Below are 16,576 nucleotides of genomic sequence, written 5' to 3'. Positions count from 1 at the left end.
GATTCGTGGAAAGAGTCTCTGAGTTCCAATTTAAATTTTATTGAAAAAAAAAGTAAGAAAGAGGAATAAATGTAACCGCGTCCAATTAAACGATGAAAAAGAAGGTTTCGTGTCGTGTCACATGGCTGATAGCCTTAACGATGAAATATCGGCGACGTTCGAGGACGATCGTACGATCCGATTCTCGTCGAACGATCGGAAGCGATTCGCAGGATATCGCGTGAGTGTGTAATATTCATTAAAACGTGGCATCTCTCGCCAGGAAGCCGATGAACCGGCTACCACGAAGAGAAACGAAGAGGATCCGACTTTTTCCAACAGGAAACAGAAGATCCAAAGAAGGAAAGATCGAGCGTCGATCGAAGAGGCGATGAAACGAGAGACGATTAATGAGAAAATCACTGGTTCGTGAAGAAAAATTATCTAATGCTTCATTGTTGCATTTGATAATCTCGAAGGAAGATCTTAGGAAGGAAAGATCATAATTAACAAATTTTTATTTCACCCCTTGGATTTAAATTTAATTTTCGAAATTTTTCAATTACTTGAAATATTATTTTTCATTGCATAAAATCATTTTATTAAAATACTGTATTCTGGCTTATGATTGACCCGGTTCTGTAATTTGAGGGCTATCAATAATCGAGGGCTATCACGAATCTTATAAAATATAAACCCATCAAAGCCTGACAACAGGTGCAAACTGTTTCTCGAAATTATCCATCAGTCCCGAAGGAAGGAAAGGAAAAATCTTGGATCAAGATGGCGTTGGCGAGAGATAGCGTATCAGCGGTTTCTGTGCATTGGTGAAAAAAATCCTTCACCGGTGGTGTTGTGACCTGGGTGTGGCAGAGAGAACTCTCGCATATGTGTAACCGTTCGAATGGCTCGGCGAGAGAGCTCCGGCTCCGGGAGTGTGGAACCGGGCGAAAGCACAGGCTTAAGAACGTTAGCACGGCTTATGGGTATCCATGAGAAATACGGATAAACGTTATGCAATCCTCGTGTATCCCCGTGCTTTCTTTTTTCTCAGCCACCGTGTGTGCGTGTGTGGGAGTGTGTAACGAGACGACTGGTTAACGCGCCGCTTAAACGCGCGAAGGCAAACGGGATTACGCTTGGTAATTAACCCTTTCGCTATACTAGAAGCTACACTATTCTCTATTCAATTATCTAATTCCATTCTTGAATGAAATTTTCTTTGGAAAAAGAAATTTAACATTTCGAATACCAAAGGGGTCATCGGTGACCGGTACCTCAAATTACACGTGTCTGAATAATTCAGAGAAAACAATAGGAAAATATTATTTCAAATTTCAAAGATTGAAATTTTAAAATCAACTATTTCTATTCTTAATAATTAGGGCTTCGATAAGTCCCATAACGAGTGCCCATTTCACTGTGTCTTGTAGCTCATATTTTCAGTGAAAAGGAGACCGAAATTTATTTTGTGGGTGGACATATATCTTCATTATCCCTCGACCAAACTGTGAGTTCAATTTACCCGTTCATCGATCATCATTTTCAGATTGTTTGTTCTGACCAGCGTTTCGGCATTAGTCCAGCTTTCGTCAGGGGATGTGTTTATTAATGTCTCAGCCATCGATCACCGATCCTTTCGACCGAACTTTGCGTTGTTGAAAAACTGTCGAGTTCAATTACACCGGGGAAGATAGATACAGTGACTGAGTGCAAAGATTTCTTTACAAAATGGGCTCATTATACCAGGCTTCCTGACAAAAAAGCCTTTAATCTTTATACGACGAATTTTCATACGCCAAATGATTAGCCGTCACCCAGTTCCTTTCGCGAACTCCCAAAAAAAGGGGAGACTATTGTCGAGACAAAAGTTTGTCAAGCTTTTTACAGAAGAATCAGCGATCTCTGGGATACGCGTCCTGGTGTCCCGTTCTCGTACGCTTGGTTTCACGGCTGATTTACCGCCTCGACTTCTTGGTAATTGTTCGGGGCGTGGCGGGCCGTGTGTTACCGGCGTCACGGCGATCTCCCACGCGTGAATGCCGCCGACTTGTATCGACGTATGTATATCTGCCGGATTCGACCACGTCGTCGGGTATCCCGACAGTCACCCCCTTCGCTTCGTTTCAATAAATCGAAAGTCACGCTCCTGGCTGAGTCACCGCGAAACAAGAAACGGTTTCATACGAAATCGGTAACACGTGCAGAAATGATTATACGAAAGAAACTGAACAAATTTTCAAGAAAATGAATTAACGATGATTTGCATAAAAAGTGTAATAACTTGAAGCATATCGGGGGTACTTATTATCTAGACGAAGAGATAAAGATTGTTGCTCGAAAATATTTTCTTTGAAAGACACAAGAGCAGGAGATAGGAATCTCGATCGGCATTATCTGTAGCGCGGCGTTCGCCGCGACTTTCTCGCGGATCGACGATCGTAAATAGTCCTCTCGTAACGGGCGTCTCCTCCGAAGGATAAACTTTACCACGGCTCTAACATTTCGACGTGGTGTTTCACACATTCAGACCGAGTTCAAAGAGCGTGCATCACTGTTTAACGCGATTGCGTGTTTCATCAATGTTTCATCGGAGTTTTAACACTAATAATAGAGAAAATTGGAATAATTCGAAAGCTTGCAAAATGAAATTTAATTAATCACAAATCGGTCAAAAATAATTATTAACCCTTAACCAACTCTCCAAAATTAATTTTTCCTGATACTATGTTTCTATGTGCACTGGGATTTTTTTGATTTTTTAAATTATTAGAGGGAAAGCCGATAATTTTCACTGAAACTTATAGTATCTTGCTCGTTTACGATCAATATCCGGCTAGTGGATGCAAGGTAGAATTGCACGGTATCTGCGAGCGAAGAAAGTAATGAGTTCCCGGCCTTACATTAAGCGTTCTTCGCCGTTTGAACGAGAGAAAAGTGTTTTCTATACTGCTTCAGCGAATACATATAAAATAGGAAATTCCATAAAGAACAGGGATAGTAATTTTTGCAGTAACGACCGTTCAAGAAACATTCTTCCTCAATTGGTTAAAAAAAATATTAAAGAACGTTAAATTTATATCATTTTGAAAGTGGAAAATCTTTTAACCCTTTACAGCTGTAAATTAGAAACCGAAATATTTCCAGGGGAGGAACATTTTAAAAATCAATCGTTTCTCAAAATCGTAGAAACAAAGGGAATTCGTGCATCAGGGGTGCCATTTTTCTCCCCTACATTTCTAACAATAAGATGAATTCTTTCGCGAGCAAGTGGAGCAAACGTGGATGCAAATGCGGCGAGTCGATCTACTTGGTGCCGCGATACCTGAGAACCCGGACCGTTTCTCTCTGCAGAGGGTTTCCTCTCTCTGAAAGAGAGCTAAAGGAGAGCGAGAAGATGGGTGTGGTCGAAGATATCGGGCTTCGCGAGCAATACGTACACTCTCTTGCATCCGCGCGCGCTTTCCAGCGCTTCGTAACCTCTATAGGAGGGCCCCGAGGCGCGCTACAACACACTTACAGGCCCCTTTTGCTCCTTCCTATTCTAACGGTTCGAATCCACATCTTTTCTAAGCTATCGGTCGAGCTCTCTCGACCATCTGGAATCTCGATTGACCGCGTGTGGCCGTTCTAGACGCCGCAATTGTCCTCGCTGCTGATCGAGCATCGATCAGGAGCCTTAGATTGCGAAATTCCCCTTTAGAATTTTTTTAATGGAACATTTGAAAAATGGACGGATGTCCATTTAGAGATTAGGCAACTTTTTTCTTAATTAGAAGATGACGTATCTTTTGTTGATAAGAGAGAACGACGCACCGTGTGTGTCATGCGAGCCAAAGTTCCTCTAATTTTTAATTGAAATTTCGCGATAGAGACGAGTCTCTTTGGCAATTTGCTGTCTCCTCGTTTCATGAATTAAAAAAGAAGGAGCCTTGGAGCTTGATTCGAATTCAAGAGTGATTCATAACCGGCGACGAAGCATCGACCGGACGAAGATAGAAGCTGAAGAGGACCCTACATTAAACCGGACCTGTCGGCACCGTCAGCAACAAATCACTGGTCGGTCGAATCCTTTTGATTCTTTTAACGCGGCGGACACGTTGGATGAACCAAAATGACTATCTGCTACATCAGTTCGACCATACGTCCTCCCTGACAGCGTTTCTCAACCAGTAATGAGACGGTGACCCGAATCACTGCTGTCCAAACTAAGAGCAAGGGATCATTCTTTCCATGTTTGTCAAATTTCAGAATTAACCCTCCAAATTCAAGTACTGAGAACTCAACAACCAAGTTGATTAGGTTCTATAAAATTTGATCAACAGTAGCTTTCGCCACTCAATTTGCCAAATTTCTGTACAATCAAAGGGTTAACGAAAAGAGGATACAAATATTTTCCCAGAACTTGCCCGTCAGATCCAAACAGATCGTCTATCGAAAAATAGCAAGGATCATGAATCGGCAAATCGACTGAAAGAAGAGCTTTCGAACGATGACGAATGAGAAATAGAGTCGAAGCCTAATCCAATTAGATCGGAATCCCGCGTTTAATCAACGCTGAGTGGCGCGTTGACACGAGGTTCCACGGCGGGTCCATAATTGGCTGCCCCTGTGCGATACTATCGACGAATCAAACTGGAATCATCGTTTTCACGGTGAGACTACCTTGCGACCGGTACCGTTAACCAGTTTCACGTTTCTCGATCAAGATGCTGCGTTCCGAATTGTCACGGGCATCCATTCTAACTTGACGTGTTACGTAACCTGGCGAGTAAACCGGATTTCAACTGGTATCTCTGTGTGCACAGGCGTCCTGTGTGGAATTGGCATAATCAATTGACATCTTCTCTGACCCGTGATTGTTCCTCGTGGATCGTTAAGAATGCCAGTGCGCCTCGGTTAGGCTGACCGAAGACAAATGAGAGATTGATTTTTTTTAGAGATATCAGACGACCAGAGTTCAAGTTGGATCTTTGGAGTTTTCAATGATAAATGTTTATTTTGTTGTCGACAAAAGGAAGTTAATAAGCTATCCGATCATCGATACATCTAACGTTAAGAAGAATTTATAAAAATTATTTATTATTGCTCGTTTTTTTAAATATTTATCTGAATAGAAGTGTAGTTGTTTGTAATTTAAAGTAACCACAGGAGGCTAGAGGTCTAATTGACCGACGCGTCGACTCGGTCCAGCTTTCGATTATGAAGTCAGATCGAGGGCAAAAGGTGGTTAAAGTTGATTTACTCGCTCCGCGACTGCGTTCTGACACGCTTCTTTGCATCATAATCACGCCGATGAAACGAGGACGAGCTACGTGTTACCCTGGCTGACACTTGAAACATCGCGAATTAAAAATCGGCCAAGATTTTATTAGCTTGTTGCATATCAAGCGACATATCTAATTGAATTCATGACAGAAAAGTGTTGCAAAATTCTACTTACGGCAGATCGATTTAAAGCTTGAAGTACGAAGAAAATAACTGTGTAAGAGATTCGTTGGTATTTTTAATAAAAAATGACTAGTACTAAGCGTTAAGATCAATCGACAAGACGTATTTCATTTTCAGACGGCACGAATGGATTCTCCGATGCAAGCAACGAGTCATTAAAACAGGAAGTCTCGCGAGCAGGGCCGTTTCTCAAGTAAATTTAGCAATATATCTCGCCCTAAGTGCGTCGTACACGAGCGGAGAAATTAGCAGCGCGATAGAAAGGCGCGATTAAAGGTACGATCTAACTTTCCCGGGTATAATTCGACCCGTGTTAAATGAATTTCATTTGTCTGAATTCAATTAATTATTTTTATCATTTTTTTTTGGTAATTGAATTTCACGAAGCATCACGAAGTTATTAGAGTTCTTCACCTATGGTAAATTAACTCATTAACACCCTAATTATTTTTTTCCTTACTGCATATTTATGATATCGATACTTACAGTAATATTATTTTCAATATCATTCTTTAATATTAGATATTTTGATAATAATATAGTTTCAACTTCAAAGAATTAATCAGTTAATAAAATTATAATTTATCTGACCTTAATGAAGAGTCGCGTCCAATATATGATACACGTTGAAACAGGGACTTACCTGTAACAAAAATAAATAGAATGTGGTTAGAGATTGGTACAAAGTAGAGAAGATATTTTTTCTATTTCTTTTTTGTTGTAAAAATTAACCTAGGGAACGTGACATTACGTGTTTCTCGGACAGAGAACAGGAAGCTGTGTGAAATGAAGGAGAAACTTAAGCTGTCCTTGGCATTTAGTCGAGGTATTGTGCCATCGGTGGATAACACTTCGCATAGAGTGTTAGAAGTTCTCTACACGAATAATTTTCTCATATCGTTTATCAATACAGAAAGCTATGTGATAATTGTAGAAAAATATCAATAAAAATATTTTCTCCTAGCGAAATAATAATAGTTAGAAACAGTTATTTAGAAACCTTCATTTATTATACTAACACTTCGAATTTACCTGTGTCCCTTTGTAAGCATTCCGGAAGTCGCTGTTCTAAGCAGATCTAAGCCGGAAGATAGGAAGGAGATCTTGTTCTTAAATAGGGAACACGTAAAGTCGGAACTAGTTCGCAACCTGGTTTACACAGAAGAGAAACGTCTGTGATGCTAGGTACACCTTGTTACCCGAATAATTCTCAACAACAGTACAATTAATTTCTCTTTAATATATATCAAAGAATTCAATACATCTGCTTCAAACACTATTTTCATCTTTGTCAAGCATAGAAAGGCTATAAATTTCAATAGGACAGCATTAAACGATCAAAACCTCTCGAACCATTAAATTCTTCCAACAATTTCATCATAAAAATTCCCTGAATCCCTTCGTTTAAATCACTAATTTTCTCACGGTTTATCCTCGAAATCCATGCAAGAATATAGGCAACAAAGAAAACAAACAAATTGCCAGGGTACAGATGTTTTTGCGTAACATCTCATTAGAAGGCGAACTGATTCGAGCGTAAGAGCACCTCCCGTTGAAATAGCGATTCCAAACAAGCGTCAGGATGATCAACGTACCCTAATGATCCTAGTTCCGCGATCTCGGCCAACGAGATCATCGTTTGATCTCAGTGGTACCGCGTGTTACCGTTCGCTTCGGCTTATCTCGCAGCTCTCTGTTAGCCACCGATGTGTCCCAGCAATTTACTTTGCATAACGTCGCGAACCAGGGTCAAAGAAAATTACGCCGGTACCCTTATCATATGGTTCGCGATCGAGCTCCGCGTACAACGAGCGTTTGCTTCATGGATCACTAATTCCGCTTCGTGTCCCTGGCGTTATGAGCACGGATAGCGGTACAAGAGGAGCTTTACCCTTCGAAGAATAAAATGCGTGGAGGAATAAAGAAAATTAGTAAAATAAACGAAAAATACTAATGTGTTCCCAATACCTTCTTTTCTTATTTTCAAATAAAAATAAAAATGACGATTGAAATATCGTAAATTCAACAAGCCCACGAGCCAAAGATGACATTTCATCCTCGTTAACTCTTGATTCTCATACGAGTATTCGCCCGAGCCTGCAGCTGGTCCGTGTCGGTATGTAGGGTAGCAATGCCATTTTATCGAAGTCTAAGTAACCAGAAGAGAGGCACGGATAGCGGTACCGTAGATCCAGTCCATCCAGCAACAGCACCAGCCTCGTAGGAGAGGGCGAAGGTCGCGTCGGACATGAACACGCCCGAGTGCGACCTACCTCGCTCCATTCCCTTCCTCGTGTATCCGTTTTATCCTTGCCGATCTCGTGCTGTATGTGGCCAGGCCCGTCATCCAGGCCCCGGTGAACGTCGATCGTTTGAGATTCCATCGCTTCCTGCGTCGTGCCGCGTGTACGATGGCTGGTAATTAAGTTAACTGTCCGACTGAAATCGGACTCGGCACACGGACCGTGTGTTCCGTTCCATAGACACGTGAGGCCGTTTTCAACATAGAGACGATCAGGGTGTGCGCGGTGCTGATTGCATCCACGGTAATTAGCTAGCGGACCATGAAAACAGCAAACACACCAGACCGAGATATCGATGGGATTACAGTTAAGGGGAGAAGAAACGAGCGTGGGACGCGTCGATGCCGTGTTTTGGCTCGATTAGGTGTATCATCTGGTTTCGTTGCCTCCGCGCAGCTTAGGGGAATGATTAAAAATCGTAATAGGATATGGGAGAAGGTTGTAAGATTGTTTTCTTATGGTTCAAGGTTTGCGATTCGACTCGGGGCTTTCGTTTCGCCATTCGAATACGTTTTGTTGCACGTCTACCTAGAAATAGGAAGCATGTTCCTCGAGTGTGTACACGTTTGCTACCTAGTCGAGCTTTCTACATTTCTGTGGTAGTGTTGCCCGTCGGCAAGAGTGGGAAAAGGAAAGGAGAGCGTTTCGTACAGGACCTGTTAGTGCATCGTTAAGGTTACCTAGCTGAATAGTGTTTCCATCAGTTAACCGGGGGGATAAGCAGACTCAGTTCAGTGATTGACATTTAGGGAGTTGCTTTTTTCAACAGAATAGTTGATTCATTAGAGTAGTTTAAATTTTAAATTTCATGGTAATTTATATAGGAAAGTCTATCGAGCTTTATCAGCTTCCTGCGTCCATAGCAGTGATCATTGTCATCGATCTTACGATACACGTGGGTGGATGCAGGCTTGTAAAAGGAGATTCCGAGAAGAAGCATAAGCTGAAAGAAAGGTTAGGCAAGCGGTAATAAAAGGACTTATACGTGGTCTTCGATAACTGTAATGGAAACTGTGGTCCCTAAAAAAAGAAGAAGGTACTCTTCCTTTCTGCATCATGCATTTCCTATCTCCTTCGAGTTCCTTGGCTTCGATAAGCAGGTCCAGTTCCTTTCGCCGACGAATAATCGTAAAAGATTTAACGGGACCTCCTTTACCGCGCGCAAAACAATCGGCCAACTTTCACGCCCTTTCGTTGATCGTTTCTCAACGAGGATACGAGATAAGGAGAAGAAAGTTGCATTCACTTTGCATTTTTACTCGACATTGTTCTGGTTGTCGTTGAAAGAATACTGACAATTTGTGATCCAGCTGGTCAGTTGATAAATAGAAAGCCCTAGGTCAGTTTGAATTGTTGAGTTCCAATTTTATTTGATTTTTTTTAAATAGAGGTTTTTATTTCAAGCTGAAAGGAATAGAATGTAAAATATATCTCCTTCGAGGCATAGTGCAACGCGTATCCGATGCAAGCGTTAATTACCACCCGCAGCGTGGCGTTAATTAACTCGACTAATTAATCAATTGAATTCGAAAGTTGAGGCGAGAATTGTAAATGACACCTCGCGATGCGTGGAAGGTCGCAATTATATAAACGGACTATAATTTACGAGGATAATTCTTAGTCGGTGCGAAGGGAAAGAGTTAGAGAATGGGTGGAGGTGTAATTATCCCTCCCATAGAAACAGAACACCATTATGCCGAGTGTTGGCGAACACGCTTAATGGCTGGATATCAGTCCTTCCTAGATACCTCGTTATCCCGAATTTATGTTTTGTTAGATCGTTTTCGTGAATACTATCCTTTAGAACCCAATCCTGATCCTTTGGAACCGAAAATTCTAGTTTTTATGAAGTTCCATGTGTACTTTGATGATCTTGAAAATGATTTAGGAACAGTTTCTTTCAGTTCAGTTTTGAAAGAAACTTTTTTTCACAGTTTATGAAATTCTTTTGTATAAAACATTGCGAGACTTAATAGCGTTAATGATTCGAGTATTTAGCGTTAAAGACCTCATTAAGCTCATAATTTATTATTAATTGCATTATTTATTGGACTATCCAGAAATTATTGTAAATTTTTTTCAAAATATTGGAAATTATATCGATCATCGGCGAATCTAAGATAGAGACATTGTTCGAAGCGTGAAGCAGCGGCAGCAAGGTGACGCGAGGGGGTCTTAGATGAACTCATCAAGGACGCGGTTCGGTAGAAATCTCAATTAAGGCTAAATTGCCCCCCACGCGAGGAGAAAATAGAGTGCGAACAGGTCTCCGCGTAGGAAACCGAGAAAGATGACGAACCGAACTGTACAACGAGTGAACCGTGGAAGGTTCTTCGAGTTCATGCCGCAAATGGAAGTCGAAGACCTCGAGAGAGCAAAACGGCATTCCAAACCGTGCTTGATTGGTTTTGGCGAAGGTGTACCGCCTTTCTGGGGGTCGGGTCAGGTCACTTCTGCCTTTTACGTGACTCTTCTTGCCGATGAACGTGTCGAACGTTTGAATACGACCAGATGATCCTTGCTAATATCTTATCACTGGACTTTGTGCTCTTTTCTTCCTATTTCAAGTAATTTTCAAAACTAGCTGAATTAGAATCAATCAGAATAAAATCCCTTTCCTTGAGAAAAGGAATCTGATTCTAATTTATTATTTTAAAGCTTTGATTGCAAATCATATAAAAAAAACAATTAATTATTCCCAATTTCCACTCATTAAAAATAAGTGTCTTTTTAAGTGCACTCTGCAACTGCAGAAACTTTGATACAGTTAACAAGAATTCCTGTTCAATTCCACGTTGATCGTGCGTTGCAATAATTAACAAATAAACACGTGCAATACTTCCGAGTAACAAGTGTTCCTCTCGAATCCATTAGCGACAAGATTGTGTACATCGTGGAATTTCGATCGCCGGTTAACTGGCGATCTCGTCAGAGATGCATCAGCAGAGTTAAAACGAAGAAATGCAACGAAACAATTTCAACAACGGGACAAGTTCGAAACCGTTGGTTGACTTTTTCGAGAAAAGAAACAGAGACGGCGGGAGAAGGGTTGTGTACGCGGGCCAATTAAATAATTGGCTCATTAAGGAGGCGGCTCGTTTCACGATCGAGCCTGATGCTCGCTCGAGAGGGAAACGACTCCCTTGAAGAGATAACGAGAACGCGAAGAAGCGAGCAGACGAATCGCGTATCTTGCGGAGTCAATTAGTCAGGGAACGATAAATCGGTCGGTGGACTTGAATTCGCAGCTGTGCCATGAAAATTGGTTCAACAGCTTTAACTCGACACGAGTTAATCGAAATTCTTCGCGAAACTGAGATGGTTCAAATATCTTTTTAATTTCAAAATCAGAAATACTTTCGTAATAATTAAACATAGGAACCTTGTACTTATTAGATCCTTTCAGGAATTGGTTTCCGATCAAAGTGCTGTTTAACGATGATTAGTCGGTGACCGTTAATTAATCGATTCCTCGAATAATGAAAGTCGTTGGTGGTACGTAGCAGCTGGCAAACGACCACGCCTCGGACCGTTCTCCGCGATAAAGCGTGGACAACGCCGGCTCTTTCAGTCATTACGACGCGAACCGGTGATAATGATCGGTTGATTAAGTCGAGCTGACCCCCGGCTTGCCCCGAGACGTCGGTGAATCGCCATACGTGCTCGATGAAACGGTGAACTCTCCTGGCATTGAGCGGTTTATTATGAATCATCGAGCGGTACCACTTTGGGCACGCGTGATTCTGTACGATGATGATGACGAACGCTACGCGGAAGAGTATCGTCGCAAATTTTTCCTTCCAGCGATCCCTAACATCCCTTGCGTAACATCCCAGCATCCTTTGCGTATAATCAAAGAGAGTCAAAATTGTGTATTTTACCTTCTGGCAATATAACGAGAGCCCACTGTATTCTCTTGACGAAAGAGTTAAAAATAAGGAATATCATGAACCCAGTTGACACAAGTATTATCGTCTGCACAAAAGAGCACGAAGTTGGTTGAGACGAATAGTGGCCATATAGAGAAGCAATACCGCGTAGCCTGTTTCTGTTGGCGGCGCACTCCGACCCCCTAAGGGCATGATTTATGACGAGGCCGGCTAATTACCATGAGGCCAGGCCCGGATATACAAGCAGATATCACAGATATTGATTCAATTATCGAGATTAATGGCCGCCGGATTGTGACGACGGTAGAGTCGGTGATTTATCACGTGGGCTATGCGAACGAAGAACCATAGCATCGTCGAACGCGACCAGCCAGGATCACCATTACCGCCGGCATAAGCATCGCTATCGGTACCGCCATCATCCTCAACGGCCACGGAGAGAATTCTGGACGCGGCTAAACGTGTCAACGGGCGAGGGCCTGATTTACTTTCCTACCCTTAAGTCGTGACTAATCTTCGCGATCGGAGCAACCGTGAGACTCACGATCGCCTCCCGAACCGGACGACTGATCTCCGGATCGAGCTGATTTTCAACAAGACCGAATGATTTTCATCACTTAAGGAACCTTCAGGTCGGGGATATTTTGCTTCAGGATTCGATGATCGAAGGTTCGAGTTGAATATCATAAAAGGGGTGTCTTTTTTGAAACGGTTGCAAAGATAAGTTGCAAAGTTTAACTTATTAAACGTTTGCATAGCGTCTAAGATTCTAATGGAAGCGAATATCAGAGGATACGCAACGAATAGAAAGGTGAACTCTCAATTACGCGAAACGAAAATACCGCGAGATCTCGTCTGATATGCGATATGAATATCGATGTCGGTGCTATTCCCACGCGGCGATCGCGTATATAAGGTGAAATAACCAGGGAACGAGGAAAAGGAAACGTTTTAAAAAGGCCTCGCCTAACGAAGTCAGGGTGCATTTGCGCTAATGAGAAGAAGTGCCACCGTTCGAACCGTTATAGAAAAAAAAAACTGGACCCTCATTATCGTCGAACTAATTACCTTTTACGTTTCGCTCGCCTCTCCCTCATTTCCTCGTCATGTTTGTCGACTACCTCCATTTTCTGGCCCTCTTTCTCCGCCTGCTTTGACTTTTTACATCATCGTTTCGCGCGTAATTCCCTCTCAACAAGAAATCGAAGGGCAATTAATTGATACGTTCGCTCGTTTTGTTATTTCGGTTCAACCTGAACATGTTCATCGATATCGTTGGGGATACATGAAGTGGGTGGCCGGAAACGAGCTTCGAATTTTATAGGATGGTCTCTTTATCGAGAACCTTAATATTTCTTCCTTCATTACAACGGTTTCGTTTTAAAATTTTAATTTTATTTTTATCTGCAAAAAAGATTCATTAGCATACGCGACATCGCAAAATGTCACGTATATTTTCGTACTCGTGGGATTTTTGACAGTTGCCAGTTTCCTTTGATCTCGCCCGCTTTCTCTTCCTTCCCTTTTTTTTTATGAGGACCCAGGTTGACCCAAAACGTCCATTCGGTCGCACCTCGGAGAGTATCGGCCGATCATCCGACAGCTGTTCGAAGAAAACGCGTTACGTGCGGCCAGGGATTAGCCTGACAATGAGAGTCGTGAAAAAAAAAAGAAAATAATGATCGTACGTTCGAATTCGACGTCATCCTGGCCATACAATTGCGATCCACGGATCATCGTTCCTTTCTATTGTGCCATATTGACCCTGGTTAAATACACCCTGATACAGCTAATTCATGCTGAGTCCTCGACGCGTGTACACACGATCGGACAATTCATGATTAAGGAGATTTGTTTGGTAAAGACCTTACTTTTAGGGAATGCGAAGGTAACATATGTATATGTAGAAATGAATCTCTTATAAAGAATTAGGTGTCAATATTTAAACGCGATTAAAATGATAATTGAAAATGAATTGCTTCGAAGAGGGATCCGATTCCAGGTGAAGAGAAATAAAAATGAAAAGAGAATCAGCACCGTGGAATAAGTGAAGCAACCCTTCGTGTTCGAAACACGAACGACACCTTACAAATTATCCATCGCGTCGAAATGCTCGGAACGTTATCGCCGTTCCTCGGCTTCGAAGCCGAAGAGGAGAAAAAGTAGCGAAGCATGGTACGTGATCGACGCGAAATAAGAAAGAAGAAAATGAATAAAGGTGGGAAGGCTTCGGGAGGATCGACTGGTTGGCATGCAAATATTCGGGTACCAATTAAAGTTACCAAGTCGAATCTCGACCAAGCGGGAAGAGCCCGGTACGCTGGCTCGTTAAAATTATTGAACGTTTGTCGCAAACGGTCGACCGATCTTTTTTTCTCGCCAGAAAGGAATCCGAGGAAGAGCCTATCGCGATCGCTACCTTCCTTTTTCCTCTTAATACGGTAGAGCACCGATCGTCAGGCAAATAGAAGAAAAATAATCGAAAGTGTCCAGGAGAAATTTTGAACGATTAATAAAATTTACTAAAATCGAATTTTAACCATAAATATTTCACCGTGTAATATGTAAGATCATCGAGTAAACCTTCGTCCAAGAGTTCTTTAATATCTGGTAAGTACAAGATACAGCTGGTAACCGATCGGCTGAATTGAAGCCTCGATTCCAGTAAATCTGGAATGGATAACGATAAGCATCTCTGGAAAAGGAGCTTTCGATGCAGCACACGCGAGCCGCGCAATCGAAACGAGAAACGCACGAACAACGAACAGGATAACGATATATAAAGGGAAGATGAAGAGAAGCAAGGAGGAAAGGCTAGAAGATGAAGGGAAAAAGAGCTCGTGCTTTTCAGCTCGTGATGTCCCGAGGCTACCGCGGACTCGCTCGGATAGCAGCGACTCTAAACACGCCCAGACCGGTCACCGACGGAATTATTCGTTGAATTTATTTACTCTCTCGTGACCCCAAGAAAACTAGCCGCCAGTCAGCCAAGGGAACCGGTCGGCAACGTATCAGCCACGCTCACAATTGATACCACGCTCGCGGGGAAACGTGGATTTTCGTGATGAACGCGATCCCGCGATATTTCTCGCGATTCCAGACAATTACGACCCCGGGACGATTCCAGAGGGTGGTCTTAACCCAAAGAAATTGCAATATTAATTACCGATGCAATGATAATTTTGAGAAGAAATACATACATGGGTATATCTGCAGATTTCAATTTCTTTGGTCGCGAGTTCAAATCCCATTGGAGCAACCATTTTTTTTTTTTAATTATAGAAATATCGATGCATTTATGCAATTAAATAATGAATTTAAAATCTCTTATAAATTTAACAATTATTTCTTTTTTAATAAATATAGATCTACAGGTGTCATCAACCCCCAAGTCACTGCACCGTCGAAGCATCCTCCTCGGATTCGTGCTCTACGGCTATCGATCTTCGAATCGACGACGATCTCGCAAGCACGAGGATATCGGCCGTCAAAAGTTCCATAAACGACCCGACTATCGCTACCAAGCCGGAATTCAAGCGAATAGAATGATAGGATCTCGTGAATCCGTGCGAATCCTCTGGATACTGGCGGCATTCGGTCTGAGAAAACGATATGAACGATGAGAGACGAGCAATGCAGTGAACAGTTCGAGCTGAAGAGTTCTTTGATCTGCTTCAAAGTTTCCAGTGTTTGATATTTCAACGATCGATTCGAAACTATACCTTGTTAACCCTTTACCTATGAGACGATTCAAATAAAAATTCTCTTCTTTTTATCAGATGACAATCATGGATCTGTGATTGAAATTTGATAAATAATTTATCCTGTTTATAGAGATACTCAAGTAAACGAAGTATACGTACAATGTTTGAGTGTATTCAAGAGATAATATGATAGGCTGACGGATCCGGGCTTTTGAAAGTTAAAGAAGTTCGCGGAAATCATGCGGCTAAATGGTAATCGAACTAATTTGATATTCCTTTCTTGTGCCGTCGAAAGACGCATCACGATGATCTCAGTACCGTTCGACGAGCAAATCTTTAACGACGTATAATGAGAGTAATCGCATGGTTCGTCGATTTATCTTTGAACCGCCCTGCAGCGATGAGATGAGAGTTTTAAAGAATCTTGGAAATTATGTAAAATCTTGGAACGTGTTTTCAAATTTAAACACTTCGTTAATTCATTCGTTAATTAAAATTGTCTTGATACATTTTGTACTCCTTCGATAAAAATATATTTCATTAAAAAAAATTTTAATGTTTTCTTATTCCCAAATCCTTAAAATATCCTGCTTCAGCGAATAAAAGAATAATCGGCAGGCGTAAGCCACGTTTCGACGATCATTTTTATTCATTAATCGACGGGATGTATCGATACGTCAGCGTTGGCAAGCAAAGGTGTCGAGACGAGACAGCGAGAGCAAACATCTCGATACGATCGCGAACCCGCGAAACGGAGAAGCGCGGAAGCAAAGCTGGATGAAGCTCGAGATAAAAGTTTAACGCTGTTACGCGCCGACAAAAGCGTCCCTTTTCGCCGTTCGCTGTTGTGCAGCAGCTTTTTTTTTGAAAGGGTCACGTACCTTTCTTACCGAGCTGCATTATTGCTACCCATCCAGAGGAACCGGCGCATAGGTGACTGCTCGATTACATACCGGTTTCTCCCTGGTCCGCGCGTTGCCGCACGAGAGGATAAGCATCTTTCGCTCTTCCTCTGCGCCAGTATCACGCCCTTTCATCTCCTTTACCCTTATTCATTCAAAAAATTAATTCTCTCCGAGCGATGCATGCATCGATAAAACATCCCTGCATCCATTATTACAACATTGCCTAATATTGAAAATTTGCAAGTGACAACGTAAGGGAAGCAAATGATCGACAGGAGTCGCGAATTCCACTCGCTTTGGATCCTCCTGACGTTGTTCGAAGCGTTATCTGTCTTCTCAAGCAG

General features: G+C 42.0%; 1 protein-coding gene and 1 long non-coding RNA gene across 3 annotated transcripts in view; one reads left to right on the top strand and one right to left on the bottom strand.

Moving 5' to 3' along the window:
* Nucleotides 1–16,576, bottom strand: part of LOC114871706 (neurogenic locus Notch protein) — a 161,052-nt gene that overhangs the window by 16,765 nt on the left and 127,711 nt on the right. The gene's annotated exons all lie outside the window — the stretch shown is intronic.
* LOC114871707 lies at nucleotides 5,246–6,245 on the top strand. Its single transcript, XR_003788633.2, has 3 exons — nucleotides 5,246–5,464; nucleotides 5,548–5,706; nucleotides 6,167–6,245. It is a non-coding gene; the product is annotated as an uncharacterized LOC114871707 (long non-coding RNA).

The sequence above is a fragment of the Osmia bicornis genome, chromosome 12, assembly GCF_907164935.1.
Source record: "Osmia bicornis bicornis chromosome 12, iOsmBic2.1, whole genome shotgun sequence".
NCBI lineage: Eukaryota > Metazoa > Arthropoda > Insecta > Hymenoptera > Megachilidae > Osmia > Osmia bicornis.
This window is presented reverse-complemented; position numbering and strand designations above follow the sequence as displayed.